This window comes from Daphnia pulex, chromosome 12, assembly GCF_021134715.1.
Source record: "Daphnia pulex isolate KAP4 chromosome 12, ASM2113471v1".
Lineage (NCBI taxonomy): Eukaryota > Metazoa > Arthropoda > Branchiopoda > Diplostraca > Daphniidae > Daphnia > Daphnia pulex.
Genome location: NC_060028.1, coordinates 496,930 through 517,884, shown reverse-complemented (window position 1 = coordinate 517,884; position 20,955 = coordinate 496,930). Strand labels below are relative to the sequence as shown.

The following is a 20,955-nucleotide window of genomic DNA, read 5'->3' as shown; positions in this document are numbered from 1 at the left end:
GGCCTCCAACTTGCGTGAAAATTTCCATTTTGGTAATGTCGTTTTCGTCGGAAGTTGTTGACAGGTTTTTTTTTATTCTGTGGTTCTTGTCTACAATTTCTTTGATCATTTCTTCTTTTGAAAAGAAATGCGACTCTGTGATTTCTCTAATAGGCCAATGATATCTTCATGGCGGGCGAGTAGATTTGTTTATTTGTTTTTATTCCAATACGTTCACGTCCTCAGGGCTGTCACATGTGTCTCTGGGATTTAAACTTTTAGAAAAATGATTGCTCTCCAGGTTGCTGCAACCTGTTGTGCAACCCATTTTATTGAGCGTACGACTTTTTGAGGTTGTTGTTACCAGGTCCTTTTCTATACGGAAAATTGTCCCCCCTATGTATTTAAAGTTTCCTCTTTGATCTTTGATTGTGTAGCATTATTATGGGTGCTGTATTAGTCCTTATTGCTTTGCACTTGGCAATCAAAACTTTAGCATTTGCTAAAAGGCTTTGGACAAATCTCTCATTTGAATTTGTTTGTCTTGTCGTTTCCCGTCTGCATTATTTGTCAGTTGAACGCTAATTCTTCGCTGATTGGTTGTTTAATTTTAATGTTGAGTGTCTGGCCGAGATATTGATTTGTAGTTTTCTTTTCGGGAAGTTTGGGTACTCTCGCAATGGGATCTAACGAATGGAACTAACCTACGACATGTCGAACATTGTATGGCAAAGTGCTTTATCTTTCATTGGGAAGGATGTAAATAAGACAATAAGGTGCTGAAAGATAACGTAAATAGCGGCTTAAGTCTTTCACAATGTCTTGCTTTCTACATATTTTGTTTCGTATAATAAAAGACTAATGTTTTCATGTTTTTACTTTATTGGCAGGTGCGACGTAGAGATGGGTCACCTGTAGCAGTTTGAATCCTCGTTAGCTGCCCAGGTAGACGTAGTGTCGGATTCTAAATGGCAAAACTGGCGCATTTAGGTCGGACGGAGAACAAATCTGTGCTCATTTTTGCGTGGCGATTACAACGATACCTCAGCTCAGAACAAGGTAATTTTTTTTTAAATATTATGTTATAGGCAGTTGTTGGTTGTTTGAATATGACAGTAAACACTAAACAGCTTTCGTGATAGTGTCGTTCATTCAGTGGCAAAGACAAATAGCAAATATCGACCCCCTAAATATTTGTTTTAGCAGAACGGGGAAACGGTGTGTATATAACAAACTAGGACAGGGAAACTAGATGAATGATCACATCATTCAACAATTTTGCGTGTTTATGCTGCTCTTAGCTCTTTGTTTCTTACCAGAAAAATGATAGGGCCGTAAACAGCGGGAGTCAAACTCAATTCTTTTATTCTTTTATAAGGAGCATTATTCCAACAAAGTTACTGCAATTCCAGTTGGCTGCAAACAAGTCGAAAAGCAAAAAAAATGCGATAAAAATCAAAGGGCATAACGCAAAGGGATGCCACCCCAATCACCAGTGTACGGCTGGCTTCCATTTCCATTCGCTTAGTTTTTCTCTATCGGCGTGAATGCGCATCGGGATGACGGCAGTGGACTGATTGTTAGCATTGACAAGTCCACTTGTTAGATCTATTTCGTCTGAAGAGTTGGGGAATCACGTAGGAGCGTTTTTGTTTACCGGAAGATGATGACATTCAAGACGACACATGATGTGAACAGAATAACTAAGACAACCCGAGACAACCCAGTTCATTTGATTTGATTTGATTTTCATTTGTTTTGGGTCGAAGCTGACATTGATAGGGTTGTGTATTTCTCCGTTTTCAGCTATGACAACTTCCCGCTGTGATGGCTGCTGTTCATAATTCCCTGTGTTTGCTCTCAATGAAATTTAGGTGATCCTAAATCATTTTAGCACGTTGCAATTAAGGCAATTAGCCACGGAATTACAGTATATAGCAGTCCTACCTTTTTGTTTAATTGGTTGTCCAATAATTTGATGTGGGAATTACTATGACGTGAGTATGATGATATGTATCGTTTTTTCAACTCAAGGGGTACGTTGCGATGTGTGTTGAAGGATCCCGCTTTATTTTATTCCCAGCAGGTTTTCATACCTTCTCCCTGTATACGAGTTTGCGCGGAAAAGCCTTTGGCAATTTGTATCCCGATTTTTCTTATTTTCAAATAGGTGGATCTGATACGTAACAATAGAAAATGCGGTATCTTATTTGCATAATGCATAATCATAGGACATCTATTGATCTTCCTGCCTTCAAGCTTTTCTCTTTCCCCCCAGAGGCTTTCTTCTCTTCAATCTGTAATGGCGAGCATGTACTAGCTCTAGTTTTTCATTCATCTACAAATGCATACTCATATATTTGGATGGATTTTTGTGTGACAGTTGATAATGTCACAGTACATAAATTCCGATGGAATCTACAATGTTTGTTTTATTTTTATTTGCTTGATACAGGGAGGACCGCGATAACTTGGAATAGATGCAGCTTCATTCCATCTCCGTCAGAAGTATGTTGACCATTCAATATCTGAATATTCTTCTCGTGTGAGTTTTATGTCTTAAAAAATTGATAAAGAGTTTGGTGGCGTTTGTCAAGGTTCAAGGGACAAAGTGGAAAAGAAAATTTGTTTTTCAGCTAGTCTCCTAAGACGTTGGGAAAATTTTAATTCTTTTATATTTGATTGGAATACGTGTTGTTATCGATAGTTAATTTTAATTATTAATTGATGTTTGTACTTTCAATGCGCTGAATACCGTTTCTTTGTATCATGTCATCTACATCGCCTTATCTTCTTTATATATGGGGACGTTTGAGCATTCTCACAGTGGGTTGCCCCGAATAATAACGAGCGTTAAACTTTGTATAACCAAGAACATACTTTTCCGAGTGGTGTGAATTCAGACGTGGGTGGTGTGTTAAAGGATTTCGTTAAAACCATAGTTGCCAAAGTTTTTTTTTTTTTTTTTAAATTTCGAGTTCTACTTTGTTATGTTAAAGAGACGAGTGTTTTCATATTTTTATTTATTTGCTTTTTTTTCTTTATTTCTGAGCAGATAGCAGTAGTGTGGAAATGGAAACGACTGGCACACTTTGTGGAATTGAACTCGACCATTTCTGCGTGGAAATTTACAGCGACACCTCAGATGAGAACAAGGTAGACTATGTGTATTTTTTGTATTTAATTATATATATGTAAAAACAGTAGTACGGCAGTAAACACCATAGTCATTTAAACAGCTGTCACGATATTATCGTGCAATCAGTGGGAAAAACAAGTAACATTAATAATCGATTCCTCAATATTTGTGTTATCAGAACGGGGAAACGGTTAACAGGTTGACAGGAAAAATTAATGCGATCAATCAATTGGACATGTCCATGTTGCCCTGAGCTCTTTGTTTCTTACGATAAATATGATAGGGCCGTACACAGCGGGACTCAAACTCAATTCTTTTATAATGGGCATTATTCTAACAAAATAACTGCATTCCAATTGGCCACAAACAAGTCGACAAGCAAAGAAAGATGCGATAAAAATCAAAGCAAGGCAGGGCATAACGCAAAGGGATGCCACCCCAATCACCAGTGTACGGCTGGCTTCCATTTCCATTTCGTTTAGTTTATCTCTGTCGGCGTGAATACACATTGGGGTGGCGGCAGTGGATTGATTGTTAACAATGGCACTTGCACTTGAAAGATCTCTTTCGCCTTGTGGCGTCTGAAGGGTCCGGGAATCACGTAGGAGCGTTTTTGTTTGCCGGTAGATGATGACATTCAGCACGAGACATGATGTAAATAAAATAATTAAAAGACTCGCATGCACTTTGACGTGAACTAGCCACACTTCGCAGCGTAGGGTGCCCAGTCGGGCGATGTAGACAAATTTTATGAGAAATATCGTAACTATTGAAATCGTCATGATTAAACAACCTGCTAATCGGTTCGTCATTTTTGCTCGATGTAATATAGGGTAATTAATAGCTAAATATCTTTCAGTCAGGGCCAAGAGCATGTTGGCTAACAAGAGTCCTTGCGGTACAGCTACAACGGCGATGTATGCATGACAAACCGATTCGATGGGGTACAGACCCCAGTAGATTAATTCGATTGCAGTCGGGATGAAAAACGACAAGTAGGACAAAGTAATTCCTAACAGGAAAATGTTGCGCGATTTTCTGCGTATACGGCGAAATTTAATAATGGTAAAAGCGATAAACAAGTTGAGAGGAATTCCGATGGAACAACAGATGCACTTGATAATTGCTGAGACGGTGTCCACGTTGATTGGGTTGTGTATTTCTCCGTTTCCATTGAGAACAACTTCCCCTTGATGGCTGCTGATGTTCATAATTCTCTACGATTTAATTGAGCACCGTCAATCAGATCAAGTTATCCTAAAAAGTTTGAACACATTGTAATAGTACCGTACAAAAAGTAATAGCAGTCCTACCTTTTTGTTTAATAGGTTAACCTATTAGAAGTCTGAATGTCTATAGTCTTCGTCTGCATTGCCCTGTGAATGTGATGATCTCTATTGAGCTGTCGTCTCAAATGATGTGTCCCGATGTGTAGTGAAGTGGAAACTTTGATGTTCACCATATATGTTGCACTCTTTGACGTCGGCTATACACCTGTTACTCTTTACGAGTTTGCGCGCTTGAGAGAGGTGGGGGGGGGGGGGCATTGATAGACACAATTGAGACGTGAAAGGGTGGCTAGAACATGTCATTCTCTTGGCAGAGAATTTGATCCCGATTTGAAGGATATTAGTCACGAATGAACTTGCACATTTTGTTAACGCCACTATCCTACAAAGAAGAGATAAAAAAATCACCCTTTTTTCAACCATCCTTTTGCGTGGAAAATGGAAAATATTTTTTGCACTAGACACATGTTCCATTTAGCCGTTTCGTCGGTTCTCTCGTTTGCATGGCTTTGTTTTGTCGGTCTTCTTGTCTTCCTCTATGGGAAAATTTGAGCACTCAGTTCTATAGTAGTATCCATTGGATACCCACCAACGAATGGAACTAACCTACAACAGTACGACATGTAGAACATTGTATTGCTAGGTGCTACCGTATGTCTTTCATGTGAAAATTGTATTGTTGGGATGGAGATATAATAAGGTGCTGAAGGGTTAGGTAAAACAAACAAAATAGCCACGGGGGGTTTTCCCATATTGTATCATGTTCTACTTTTTTTTTTTGTTAATGAAAGACTATGTTTTGCAGTGTTGCATGCCATGTTTTCATGTTTTGATTGTATATTGGCAGGTGCATCCTAGAGAAAACTCAACAGTTGCAGTTTGAATCCTCGTTTGCTGACCAATCTAGCAGTAGTGCGGCTTAGTGGCGAATTAAAAACGGAATATGACTGGCGCAATTCTTCTTGGGAATCACAGCGACATCACAACTCAGAACAAGGTACGTAAATTTTATTTTGCAACATTATTTGGGTGAAAGTGGGAAACACTTTAAAGGTTACACGAACATCACGTTCGTCGTTCATTCAGTGGGATAATCGAGTTGCAACTCTTATGTGATTTCCAAATATTTGTTTTACGTGACTGGGGAAATTGTTATCTGATTGCAAAGCTTCTCCAATGGGAACGACGAACAGTAAATATTGACCCCGATGGCTATCGTATACTGTAACAGTGTTACCTCAGTGACTATGTTGCGATATGTGGGGGAGTAATAACTGTCAGAATCCTAATAGATCGCACGCCTTGTTCCTTTAAGAGTTTGCGCGCGGTAGGTTCGAAAAAAAGCTTTCATTTTCAATTGTGAGATCTACTTTTCATTTGAACTCGACATGATTCATTCGCGGAAATATATTCCGATAATCTGATTTCTAGGAAATTAGTCATGAATGAACTGCACATTTTGTGAACACCGTCTCTCTGATGAGGGGAGTGCTTTGTAATACTTGTAATAGGGCGAACGTTGTCAGGTTCTTTGCGGAGTAGTACGTCAAGACATACGTACGTCAAGACATACGTACGTCATTTCCCAACACGTTTACTATCCTTTGCGATTGGATGAAGAGAAGAGGCAAAATGAAAAATGATACGCAACAAAAAAAAATGTGGGAACATGTTTGTAGGTATTATTATCTCATACCGTACTGAGTTTTATTTCTCCAGTCATTTCTGTTTCCCGTATCGGTTCGCCTCTGTTCAATCTTTGATGTTGCGCTGGCTCTGACCATTTTTTCCTTTTCAATTTCGCTTTCATATTGGGTTGAATTTTGTGTGAGTTAACGGTACATTTTCTCCCAATACTATTTTTTGTTTCATTCTTTATTTACTTGATTTAGGGAGGACCGCGATAAGATGGAGACAATAGAAAGGCGAGGTCATCTATCCAATTCCCCTGTTCCGACAACTATAAGTGAAGCTGCGTCCAGCCACCCAAAAGTACGGTGGCCATTCAATACCATTTTTATTATTGATCTAATACTAATGGATCTATGACGTTAACAAATTCGATGAAATAACGTAGGCACGATTGTCAAGGGACAAAACGGCCCAACAAAGAATGAAAATTGTTATTGTTTTTCGATTAGTTTTACCTGCTGTTGTGAAATTCTACTTTCTATCATTTGATGGCGATAAGAGATATAGCATATGCATAAAAATTGTGGTGTAAATTTCAACACAGTGGTGTGCCAAAGAATTACGTCAAAAAATAGTTGCCTCAAGTCTTTTTCAATGTTTCTTGTGCCGACATTTCTTGTTATAACATTGCATATATGCAATAAAAAGAAAATGTTTTCATGTTTTGATTTTATTGGCAGGTGCGACGTAGAGATGGGTCACCTGTTGCAGTTTGAATCCTCGTTTGCTGACTCATTGGCAGTCGTGGCGGATTCAAAACGGAATGACTGACGCAATTCTTCTTCAATAAAGGAATCACAGTGACATCACTACTCAGAACAAAAGGTACATTTTATTTTGAAACATTATTTGCGTGCGATAGAAAATGAGTGATATTATATTATGATAGTAAACACTAAACAACTTTCACGTGCATCGTTCAAGCGAGCAACAATTTTATTTCCAAATATTTGTTTTGCGCGGTTTTGCGTGAATGGGGAAATGGTTGTCTGGTCACACAGCCTAGACGGGGAGTAAAACGATTCAATTGTCATATTATCAAATATTTTTGCACGCACATGCTACTCTTAGCTCTTTATTGTTTCTGACAAGAAATATGATAGGGCTGTATAAATCGCGGGAGTCAGACTCAATTCTTTGACAAGGGGCACTATTCTAAGAAAGTTGCTGCATGAAGATTGGCCAAAAATAAGTCGACAAGCAAAAGTGGGATGCATTAAAAATCAGGGCCAGGCAGGACATTACGCAGAGGAATGCCCCAATTACTATAGTGTACGGGTGAATGCACATCGAGGTGACGGCACTGATGGCGTCATTGTGAACTTCGGTGCTTCCAAGTATCAAAGTTCACAATACCGTACTTCCATTTGAGGGATCTCTTTCGTCATGTGTCGTCTTTTTTAAACGATTTAACACGATACATGACGAAAATAGAGATATTATAATAATCGTGATTATTTTGATGTCAACTAGCCATACGCAGCGTATGGTGCTCAGTTGGAGGATGTAGGCAATTTTTAGGAGAAAAACCGTTAACGTTGAACAGGTGAGAATTAAGAAAGCGGCTAATTGGGTTCTCTAGGCTTTTCTATTTTTAGTAGAAGCTCGCCTCTCTTAAATCTTTAATGTTCAATATGCACTAGCTCTAATCAGTTATTCATTTCAAATTGTGTGTTAAAGTTGATAGCGTAGCAGGTATTGGTGTCATGATGTGCAATTTTTGTTTCATTCCTTATTTACTTGATGCAGGGAGGATTGAAGATGGAGACGATAGAAAGGCGAGGTCACCTGGCGAATGTCTGGTTCCGAATGATTCCATTGAGTGAAGCTGCATCCAGCCAGTGGCCAGACAAAAGTATGTGGACCCTCCAATATTATTTTTATTATTGATCTAATACTAATGGATCTATGACGTAAAAAAGGTCGATGAATAATTGGGTTGGGATTGTCAAGGGAGAAAACGGAACAAAGATAAGTGTTTTGGTTTTTTCGATAAGTTTTATTTGCTGCCGTTGGGAATCCTATAGCTATACTAACTTTCATCAGTTTGATGGCAATGAGAGATGATAGGGCTAACGTTTGTTGTAATTCGAAGCTGCTCTATTCGACCATTTAAGTGACGATCAATCATCCGGATTGTGATGGTCGCGGCAACTCGATTTTTTTTTTTTTTTTTAATTCAGCTACTTGAAAGCAAATATGTAGCAAGTGTCGTAACGCTTATTGTTAAGGGTTTCCAAATTAAGTGGCCTTGTTCTTTTAGGGCCAGATAGATGTTGCATTTGACCATTTCGTCGGTCCTCTTTGACTGCAACTGACTAGAATTGCGCTGAGAATTTCTTTTATAAACATGGCTACACGAGAGATTGCATTGTTTTTTTTATTGTACTCGTTATCGTACCTCGGGCCGTTTTCCGTAGGCGTCATTTATTCAGCAAATGAAGCAATTCATAAAATTAAATCCGGTAATTTTATAAAAGGTTTCATGCAACCCGCAGTCCCGCATGTAACCTTATTGCCCTTAAATTTTTTGAAATCTTTTCACTGTAGCAATAACCTGATGTTGTGAAACCCGTTTCATTGGGCGCACGGTTTTCGTGGGGTCGTTGTGTCCACGTCTTTTTCCAAACAAGAAATTCTCTAAGTACTATTCGTAGTTTCCTGGAATTGAATGGCTCTATGATGTGGTGCTCTGCTGCTATTTAGTCCTTTTTGCTCTGCACTTGGCAATCAAAACTTTGGCCTTTGCTTGACGGAATTTGACTAATTTCCATTTTGCATGTTGTTTGTTTTGCTTCAATTATTGTTCTATTGAAAGACAATTTTCGCTTCTAATTTCAATTCCCAAGTGCCAGATTGAGACGTCGCCTTATCTTCTTTAAATGGGCAAGTTTGAGTTTGCCCTTGTAATGGGTCGTACCGAATAATAACAACGAGCGTTAACATTGTATATAACTAAGTAATACTTAAGCTTTCCAAGAAAACAACGTAATGCTTCAGGATTATGTAAATAGTGGCCCCAAGTCTTTTCCAATATATCATGCTACATTTTTGGTTATATAATGATAGACAAATGTTTTCGTTTAAAAAAAAAACTTTATTGGCAGGTGCGACATAGAGCTATAGACTCACGGTCACTTGTTGTCTTGTTCCTATTTGAATCCGCTGACCAAATAGCATTCGTGCCAGATTTGAAATGAAACGAGTGGCGCACTTTGGTGGGAAGGTGAACAAATCTACGCCTATTATATTTCCGTAGGAATTACATCAGTGACACCTCAGCTCAAACAAGGTAAAACATATTTTTTTATATTTGCTTTTTAAGTACCGTATTTGCGTAGCTATAGAAAAGTACAGTACTTTAGTGGTTATCTTTATGTGACGGTAATCTAAAAACAGTTTTCACAATGTCTTCTTTCATTCAGTGGGAAAGTAGCGAATATTGTCTACTATATATTTGCTTTGCGTGCTGCACCGGGGGAAACTGTTAACAGATTACGTATTAGGTTGGACAGGGAAATAGATCGTATTATCTAATAATTTCGCGTGTTCGTGCTCCTCTTAGCTCTTTGTTTCTTACTAGAAATATAATAGGACCATAAACCGCAGGCGTCAAACTCAACTCTTTGCGGATTCTTTGATAATGGGCACCATTCTAACAAAGTGACTGCATTCAAATTGGCCGAAAACAAGTCGACAACCAAAGTAAGATGAGATAAAAATGAGGGCTACACAGGGCATAACGCAGAGAGATGCCACCCCAATCACCAGTGTGCGGGTGGCTTCCATTTCCAGCTCGCCAAGTTTTTTCTTGTCGGCGTGAATGGACATTGGGGTGACGACAATGGACTGATTGTTACCATTTGTGCTTCTATTTGTTAGATCTCTTTCATCCTGAGTCGCCTGAAGGGTTCGTGATAGACGTAGGAGAGTCTTTGTTTGCCGGTGGATGATGACATTCAGCACGAGACATGATGTAAATAAAATAATTATAACAACCACATGCACTTTGACGTGAACTAGCCATACTTCGCAGCGTAGGGTGCCCAGTCGTGCGATGTAGACAAATTTCATTAGAAAAACCGTTAACGTTGAACAGGTGATGATTAAGCAACCCGCTAATCGTTTCGTCATTTTCGCTCGATGTAACAGTGGGTGATTGGTGGCTAAATATCTGTCAACCAGAGCCAACAACATGTTGGTCAGCAAGAGACCTTGCGGTACAATCATCACTGCTATATATGCGCGACAGACAGAATCGTCTGAATACAGTGCCCAGTAGATCAATTCGATAACGGGCACAGTGAAAACATAAGTAGGACAAAATGATGGCCAGAAGGAAAAAGTTGCGCGGTCGGCAGCGAAGACGGCGATACCGAGTGATTGTGATGGCGATGGACGCGTTGAGAGGAATTCCAATAGAACAGCAGAGGCACTTGATAATTACTGAGACGGTGTCGACGTTGATAGGGTGGTGTATTTCTCCGTTTTCAGTGAGGACAACTTCCTTTTGGTTGGCTGCTGTTCATCATTCCTTGCGGTCTGTCAATCAATTTAGGTGATTCTAAATCGTTTTCACACGTTACAATTAAGACAATTATCCGTACAGTTTCAGTAATTAGCAGCGCTACCTTTTTGTTTAATAGGATGACCTGTTCGATGTCTGAAACCTCCTTTTTATTTGTTATATGTGGATGATGATGTCTATCAAACTGTCAATTCATGCAGTGGGTGTGTTACGATGGGTGGCGGAGTAATAACTGTCTGGATCCCGCTGTATTTCATTCCTAAAAGTTCCTATGAGAGTTTGCGCGGTAGAAACCAAAAGCAAGAAAAAGAGTTATTTTTGAGTTATTGAGTGAAAAGAGAAATGAGTTATTTTCCATCGTGAGATCTATTATTAGTATCTCTGCATGAATATACGTATATCTATGCAGGAAATTTTATTCCGATTTCTAGGAAATTAGTCACGAATGAACATTTTGTGAACACCATCTCTGATGATGAGGAGAGTGCTTTATAATAGGGCGAACGTTGTCAGGTTCTTTGCGGAATACGTCCAGACGCCCACGTCATTTCTCAACACGTCTACTATTCTTTGCAATGTTTAGGAAGAGAAGAGGAAACATAATATCTAATACCCAACACAGAAAATGAGAAACATATTTGTATTAATGCATTATCATATGTTAGAATGGAGCTTCTTTGATTCTCCAACCATTTCTCTTTACGGTATTGACTCGCCTCCATTCAATATCTTCGATGCTGCACTGGCTCTCTCGGGCTCTCTTCATTTATTCATTTCAAATTTCCTGTTCATATATATTGGGTTGAACTTTCTTTTATGCTGCAGGACGACATTTTCCCATCAGTGTAAAAACAAAAAAAATATTGTTTCATTTTTTATTTACTTGATGCAGGTAGGACCGGGAAGATGAAAAGAATGTAGAAGGCCAAGTCAACTGACTTAACTTTCACTTCCGAAGGATTCAACTAAGTGCAGCCGCATCCAGCCACCCATAAGTATGTTGACCATCCAATACCAGCATTTTAATATTTATCTCACTCCAATGGATCTATGACGTTATCAAATTCGATTTGGTTTTCAGTGAAGATCATTTGTCCGATTCTGATAGTCACGTCAACTCGATAGAACTAAAATTGCGCTGAGAATTTCTATTGTATAGCTCTGACTACATGAGACTTATATTTCATTTATTTGATTATCGTTATCAATTGTTGGCCTTCCTTGCATTATTTTCCGTCTGTGGATTGGACGGGCGGAAATTGAGTGCCAAGTAATTTTCTAAAATATTTTACGAAACTTTATCTCCTAGCCTTTTGCGAAAACTCTTTCGTTGCAGCATCAACCTGCCATGTCTATGCTGCAATTTCATTGATCGTTTTCAATTCGAGAAACTGTCTCCCAAATATTCGCATTTTCCTCTAATTCAATAATTTTATAATATGGTGCTCCGCTGCTGTTCGGGCTTTATTGTTCGGTACTTGGCAATCAAAAACTGTGCGGCTGTGCCTTTACTGAAAGGCTCTTGACAAATGTCCCATTCATCAGTTGAATGAGAATTCCAAGTGCCGGGTTGAGACATCGCGTAATCTTATACAAGCAAGTTTGAGAACGCTCGCAGTTGGTTGCACCGAATAATAACGAGCCGAATAATAACGAGCGCTTACTAGGCCTACTTATCTTTCCGAGAAAAAAAAAATGTTTTTAAATTGTGGTGTATTAGATTTCAAGTTTTCAACCCAGTGGTGTGCCAAAGAATTACGTACAAAAATTGCTGCCTCAAGTCTTTTTCAATGTTTCGTGTGCGACATTTCTTGTTATGCAATAAAAAGGACCATGTTTTCATGTTTTGATTGTATATTGGCAGGTGATGCGACCTAGTGATGGCTCACCTGTTGCAGTTTGAATTCGTGGTTGCTGACCCATTATTGGCAAAAGTGCCGTACTAGTGGCGGATTCAAAACGGAATGACTGACTGGCAATTCATCTTGCGGGAATCACATCAGCGACATCAAAAATCAGAACAAGGTACGTACATTTTATTTTGCAACACGTCTATTTGTGCGAGATAGAAAATTGGTGATATTATGATATTAAATACTAAACAACTTTCACGGGCATCGTTCAAGCGAGTAGGCCTAACAATTATATTTCCAAATATTTGTTTTGCGTGAATGGTTGTCTGGTTGCACAGCTTAGACAGGGAGTAAAACGATTCAATTGTCAAATTATCAAACTGATTTGCACGCACCTCCTACTCTTAGCTCTTTATTGTTTCTTACAAGAAAAATGATAGGACCGTAAATCGCGGGAGTCAGACTCAATTCTTTGACAAATGGCGCTATATTTACTAAGAAAGGTATTGCATGAAGATTGGCCGCAAATTAGTCGACTAGCTAAGAAAGATCCGTTAAAAATCATGGTCAGACAGGGCGTAACGCAGAGGAATGTCACCCCAATTACTAGTGTACGGGTGAATGCACATCGGGGCGAATCGGGGTGACTACAGTGACGTCATTGTGCTGGACATTTGTGCTTCTATTTGTTAGATCTCTTTCGTCCTGTGCCGCCTGAAGGATCCGTGATTGACGTAGGAGAGTCTTTGTTTGTCGACAGATGATGATATTCAACAAGATACATGACGCAAATAGAGATATTATAATAATCGTGATTATTTTGATGTCAACTAGCCATTCGCAGCGTATGGTGCCCAGTTGGACGATGTAGAGAAATTTCATTAGAAAAACCGCAAACGTTGAATAGGTAATAATTAAATAACAACTCGATAATCGGGTCGTCATTTTCGCTCGATGTAACATTGGGTGATTAATGGCTAAATATCTGTCAGTCAGAGCCGACAGTACGTTGGTCAACAAGAGATCTTGCGGTACAGTTACAACGGCCACATATATTCGTGACAAACTGGTGAATGCGAAAAATGGTGAAGGCGACAAACAAGTTGAGAGGGATTCCGATGGAACAGCAGAGACTCTTAATAATCGCTGAGACGATGTCCACGTTGATAGGGTGGTGTGTTTCTCCGTTTGAAGCGAGGACAACTTCCTTTTGGTTGGCTGCTATTTATTCGTCTAATTGCTGCTCGTTCGCAGTTATACGGTTGGTCCTAATTAATTTAAAAACGTTGCAGTTAAAAGTTAATGAGACTAGCCTAACACCACTAAATGTGACATAGTATCTATACCTTTTCGTTTGTTTAGGTTGACCTTTTTGATGTCTGAATTTCTAGACTTTTTCGGAAATGTTCTGTGGATGTGAAGATGTCTATCGGGCAGTCGTCTCTAAGGATGTGCTTCGTTGTGAGTGAAGCGACAACTTCCCGATTCCTGCTTTATTTCTTTCTGAGAGCTCAGGCACCTGGTTCCTACAGGAGTTTGCGCACTAGATGAGACGAAAAAAAAATATTCCGTTTTGAGTTATTATCTACTTTTTTGAGGATTCTGCATTGGAAATAGGTGAAAGTGAACTTGGGTCTCTACTTGCGCGTAATTTGATCTCGTTTTCTAGGATGGTATAGGCCTAGTCACTATAGAACTGTGCGTGCTATTTTAAATCATAAATCTGAGAAAAGGAGTGCACGGCAGCCGATGACAGATCGTGTAGGGAATGAATATATTTCTGCATTCTTTTTTATTCGATTAGAACTAGAGGCGATATCAAATCTGCTCTAAAATGTGAAATCCTAATACATCTTGCATTAATGCACCATAATAAGATATCAATTTCTGTTTCGGGCTTATCAATTTTTTTTTTATTATCCAGGCTTTTCTATTTTCGTGGAAGCTCGCCTCTTTTCAATCTTTGATGTTCAACATACACTAACTCTAATCATTTATTCAATATAAATTTTTCTTTTATATTTGGTTGGAAATTGTGTGTTAAAGTTGATAGCGTAGCAGGTATTGGTGTCACGGTGTGCAATTTTTGTTTCATTCCTTATTTACTTGATGCAGGGAGGACTGAAGATTGAGATGATACAAGGTGAGGTCATCTGGCCAATTCCCTGTTCCGAATGTCCACTAAGTGAAGCTCAGCCACCCAAAAGTATGTGGACCATCCAATACCATTTTAATATTTATCTAATTAATTTGTGTAAACAGTAAACAGTGCTGTGTAACAGTTTACGCTTTTTTCCTACGTAAATTTTGATCTTTCATGATTAATAATTTGTTTTTCATACTTTCTTAAGCAATACGTTTCTCTAATGATGGAACGAAAATTTGTGTAACGAAAATATGGGACATTTTTTACGGTAGGTATCATTTTCATTTTCGTACGTTCCATTACCGCTGTTGCGCAAGCTTTAAAATATCACCCTGCCAATGCTGGAGAAGAACACGAATCCGTTTTAATGAGTAATTAGCTGATGAATTTAAAGTAGGCCTAATGATGCAACTAAACTTCAAAAGAATGGGTTGATCGTTGGTGACCCTGTTGCTGGCTATAGTTAATTCCAAGTTTAATCATTTCTGGAAACTCAACAGGAAGGATGCACTATATAAGTAAGGGAAAGTAGAACTGTCAAATGTTTCGTTTAGTGAACATTTGAAATCCAAATCATAAAAAAAAGATCTATTCTATATAGTTAGAAGCTTTCTGCCTTTTCCCCAAAATTTTTTATTGAATCCTTTTTTTGGTTAAATTTGTTGTGTCTATTCTTTGTGATTTTTCGTCTCTGAAGGATTTAATTGTCGGCTTCATTATGCCATGAGCGAGGGGTTGTCGAGTGGTAAAGTTGAGCACCTCGCCATATCTTCACATTTCTAAGAGGTTAAAAATATAATGAATGCTGGGTGGAGCAAGGTGTTTTGAAATGAAATATAATTAACTCTTCTAATTGGCTTGTTCTTAAGACTGATGCTGACTCTAGTTGCTGACGACTACATCGTGTATTTTTAAACCATTCGTCAAAATTACACCCTTAGTTCCAAACATCAATAAATAAGATTACGTAAACTTGTAAAAACGGATAGTCTATATGATTTAAAAATGTTTAAAATAATGAAGTAGTAGGCTAATATAATATAGACAAGGAAAAATATCGTTATTAAATTGATGTGTAACGATTCAATTTGTTTCTTTCCAACATTTATGACTTTCAGACGTGTTGCTGAGCTTCGTCGACGGTCTCTGCTGAAATGGTGGGGACGATGAATTCGCTGTAGAACTCGGCGTTACGAATTTGGTACAAGAAAATGGAATAGGAATGCGCTCGTCGCCGAGACCCCCGACTCGATCCAGCCGTGTCAACAATAGATCTGCCTACTACTGCTGCCATGTAATACGTCGAGAAACTCGTTTCATTCAACACGTCGTTGAGAGACATCTCGCGGAAGGTCCTCAGCATCCGGCCATTGCGGCGTTTGCCGATGGTGTGGCCGACATTAGAAGGAGTGATGCTCTGCGAAGAAGCAAATCGAGTGCATGTGCGAGGCTCGCAGATGCGCAAAGCGCAACAAGCGTTTGTCGGATAGATGCTGGTCATTCCGCGCGACTGGTAACTGGATGGCAATCCGCCCGGCCAACTGTTGCTGCTGCATTTCGACATGCCGCCAGCACTGTAGTTATTCGACTGGATGTTGGGGCCGATTTCTACGTTGCCAAAGGTGCACAAATGCAACATGTAATTTTTGAGCGAGTTACGGAAATGCCGATGAGAAAATACAAAGACCAGCGGATCGATGACGACGGCCGTTTTGGTGAAATAGGCCAGAATAGCAGTAGCCACCGGTGACATCTCGAAATCTTCCGGTCCAAATTGTCCGATGAGCGTCACGATGGCGTAAGGAGTCCAAGCCGCCAAATAAACGAAGATGAGCGACACAACAATTTTGGCCGTCCTGATCTCCGTCTGTCGCCGTAATTTGAGCAAGACGCTTTTCTCTGAGTCGGCGCAGATCGACTGACGAGTTTGAGACACGAGCGAGAACAAAATTCGACCGTAGCTGACGAAGATGAGTAAGACGGGAAGGAAGAAGCCAGCGCAAAGGAGGAGAACGTAATACGCCCTGTTAGACATTGTCCTTGTCTTGTAATCCAATGAACAGGTCGTCAGCAGTCCTTCCGGCACGTAGGACGACCATCCGAACAGTGGCAAACTCACCAGAATGGCGCAGTGCAACCAAATGAAGCCGCAAGCTTTTTTGGCCTGAATTCGACTGACTTTCCAGCGGCTATCCACCAGTCCGATGACGAGACATCGTTCGCAGGCGATGGCGCTGAACGTAAAAATGGAGACGAGTCCGAAACAAGTGATTCCCATGGCGTAGAGTTTGCAGCCCAGACGACCGAATGCCCAGCGGCCGTTGAAATTGGAATAGGCGGCCATGGAGTGAAGGATCGACGCCAACAAGTCGCTCAACGCCAAGTTGATGATGAACGTATTGGCCGGTGATGATCGGAGTCGTTTGAATCTGTGGGTAAAAGCAAATCCATATTGTGTGTGTTTGATGAGAATTAACTGCTGTCATTTCAAGTATATAACAGGAATCTGTTATACCTGGAGAAAATGAAGAGGACTGTTCCATTAGCAGCTAGTCCAAAGATGACAATAGTGGAGACAATCAATCCCATAATTAGGAAAGCGTTTGGAGGGAAATGCTTCAAGAGCAGCAGCTGTTCTTTGGTCCAGAACGGATCCTCATTAACAGTCGAAAGCACCAGTGAATCGTTACAATCGATCTCCATCGCAATATCGTCGTCGTCAGCACCATGAATTAGGTCGTCGTTGCTGAAATTCATCCGGCCGATGTTCGTCTGCTGCGAAACAAGTAAAAAGGCGTTTCCTTCCTTATACAAGAATAAGAATAATGCGTATTCTAATAGATTTAGACCTGCGCTAAATTATTTGCATCATCAGCTTTAGCCGTCTATAGTAATTGTAGCTTTGAATTGCTTCCTCCTCGAAAAGTCGATTGGATTGTGTAATATTTACTGAAGCGGGGAAACGTGGGCGATGCCAACACATTTATGTCTTTTCTCGCGTGCCGGTCCGCGGCTGTGCGGAATTGCGTACGCTCCGTTTTGATCGAGGCCGGCGCTCTTCTTTATTCTTTGCATTATATTAGAGGAAGCGGAAGTTGTGTCTGATTTACATTTTAGATTTAATGACTAGCTCTATCTAGTGAAATTTGCACCGGTATAGCGTGAAATCGTTTCCTTGTTAGATATATAACGTCAACTTTGAATGTCAAGCTTATAAATAAGCTTATATTATAAGCGATATTATAAGCGATATATAAGAAATCTGTTTATATTTTAAGTGTGACGCATTTTTTATAAATTTATAGCCTATATACGCACCTTCACATTGAAAGCTTATTCACACAATTACTTGCGTGTAAAAAAATCACTTTGCATTGCATTCGAAATCCAGTTATATTAGATCACGCATGCGATAGAGAGTATTCTTAACTTACAATATAGAAGAGTCTTTTTAATTACAATTTTCTTTGCAAAATATGCGTATAAAAGAAAAATATTATTGTCGTACAAATTAACGCAAACTTAACGATTTAAAAAACAAACGAAAAGGGTAATAGAATTGTCTTTGTCGGTTATAAGTTATTCTGTAATGCTAACCTTTGACGATGTTTTTTTTCTATTGTGTTTCAGGCGATGCAGAGCTATTCAGCACGCGATCTCCTAGGGTTGGACACGAGGGTGTTACTGATGCCGGTTCTCCGCAATCGTTCCGCTTTTCACGATTGCCCACTGTTGCTGCATGCAGCTAGTAAATGCACCGCATCTCCGGTACAGGGTCTGTGAAGCTATATTCGTTGTCCTGTTATGGGCATGCGCTGTCTGGTGTGCGCGAGAAGTTGCATATAGGTTGAAAAAAGAACTTTCAATTCAATTCAATTCAACTATATATGACAATGAAAGAGTTTTAGTTTAATTTAATTTTTTATTTTTACGCTGGTAGCGGCCCGAATGGCTGTGAAATTGCGTGCGTAAAGTGCGTAGTGCTTACTCACGTTTGTTTTCTTCATTTCCAAATACCCATCAGTGGGGAATGTCAGATTTCCAAGACAACGAGATTCATTCCGGACTTGATCATCTTTTGATGTCGGCAGCAGACGGCCGTGCCTGACACCTTTTGGTTATATCGCTAGCAGCTTTATTAGTCGGAAAAGGAGTCGGAAAATTTAGCTGGCGCCTATAACTTGCTGGTGCTGGCGAGTTTTTTGTAGCAGAGGGTCCACCGTCCACCGTAGAATCGTGAGGATATAGTAAACTTTGAAATCAACACTTTTTCTCTACATTTGTCAAACGAAAGGAAGAAGCTTTAGGGCCCCGCTGTATTAGCAATCCGCACCTCGCTTCGCTCGCGAGTTTCCCTCTAGGTCCGACCCGGTCCGACCTCTTTTGAATTTCTTTTTACATCATTTTTTGAAATAAATTTATACTCATACTTATTTATAGGTATTTTAAATTTTAATATTTCCCCTCTCTATTTCAAACTAGTTAGTTACATCAGTAGCAAGAGCGGCCAAGGTGCAAAGGGGGCTGCGCCCCCGCTACCCCATGCCTATCTTTCTTGACAGTTGTCACTTTCTGTTAATGAAAATCAATTTTCCTCTCTATTTTAAACTATAGTTAGTTATATATCAGTAGCAAGGGCGGCTTAGGTGTACTCTACCCCCACGCCGCCTTCCAAAATAGGCCCTACTATCGTTCTTGACACAGTTGAACTTTCCGTTAACAAAATTACAAATTTCCTCTCTCTCTCTTTTTTAAACTATTTAGTTATATTACATCATAGAAGCAAGAGCAGCTTGGGCCTTGGGTGCATCACGCCACCTTGCAATTAGGCTATAATTATATAATGAAATCTCTAGAAGTCGATTCTGTGATTTAAATCTTTAATATAAGAAAATTTGTCGAGCAATGCAAAAATCTTTATGTATAATGCTGGTACCACTATATCGATAAGGGTTTCTGTTGTCTCACTTGAGGTTTGTTTCACTACTGAAAATAAAAAGAACTTTTTAATACTAATAAATTAAAAGTCAGACATGCTGTACTGTATAGGCCTATAATCAACATATTAGTAGAAATGTCCTGGAGGTGGAAGTGGAGGTCCACTTTGATTGATTAAATCGGTCCTAATGGTGCGATGGCTGAAAGTAGAGTCTATATATTCATTGGACCAATGGACCCTGGCTATGAGGTGGTCGCAGAGGAAAGCGATCTGGTTTTGGCGTTTTGCTGTTGTGGTTCGAAATGTGCTGGAACGATGATCCCAATTTCCCATTTCTGATTAATAAATATCCGACGGATATTATTAAGTTGCGGATAAGTTCAAGTCATGCATCATTTTTCTTCTATTATTTCATCAATCAAACCTTGAGGTGGAGGTTGCAGGCCTTGCCAACCCCCACTGGCTGGTGGTAAAGGATGACGGATGGGCTGAATAGGGTGGCCTCTCTGTTGGAAGCAAAAGATTTGGTGTACAAGAGGATTTAATTTTGGGCCAATTTTGGGGCAGCAACTGGTCGGATAATTATGCAGAGCAGCAACAGCAAGAGCATGATGGGAAGATTCTGATTTAGTGTCACTATAGGATCATGCGGCTTTTAAAATAACAAAAGAACATTAAGTGTTATACTGTTTCCAGCTAAAAAATTAATCGAATTTTACAACAAATCGTAACAATTTATTGTTTATTAATGTTTTGAGGAAAAGGGTGTTTTATTTTAATGCCATACAAATAATCTATTATTCTTTGCGTTTTCTTACGAGATTTATACAAATTATGGGGTGAAACTATCCAGATGTATTTTTATTCTCATTCTCACTCTACTAGAAACGTTGTTTGTCAAGTACATAATTCGTGTGAGTTTAATTTGATTTTCTCTTTCATTTTGGAAAAATACATTATCTGAAGGACCAACTCGTCGTTTTATATTTCTTTACGTTTTATTCTTTAAGTTATTTGGAGTTATTTGTGATTTGTGAATTTATTAAATTCATATATTTTAATAATTAAAGAATAAAGATTCATAGGCTAATTGGTGCTGCCAAAACTGCACAAGCACAAGCACAACTAATAAAATCCCTGGATTCTGTTTAGGCTGTCTAGCAGACGAAGTTAAGAGCCTCTATCAAACTCATTTGAATATTCTCGTTGTGGCGCGAGGTTGTGATTTCTATAGGCTTCCAGTCCTCGTATGTTTGATTATTGAATTCAAAAGGAGAGTGAAATGTATTCATTGTTGAACGAAATATTGTGCACAATTCTCTTTTCAACTGCTTTCAAAACAATATTCGTTAATTACTGCTACCAGCTATCATGCTGACTGACAAACGTG

The 20,955-nt window shown here is 39.3% G+C and overlaps 1 long non-coding RNA gene across 1 annotated transcript; it reads left to right on the top strand.

The window, feature by feature from the left end:
- The first annotated feature begins 5,254 nt into the window (after positions 1–5,254).
- Positions 5,255–6,919, top strand: LOC124208839. Its single transcript, XR_006880636.1, has 3 exons — positions 5,255–5,404; positions 6,300–6,399; positions 6,780–6,919. It is a non-coding gene; the product is annotated as an uncharacterized LOC124208839 (long non-coding RNA).
- The last annotated feature ends 14,036 nt before the right edge of the window (positions 6,920–20,955 follow it).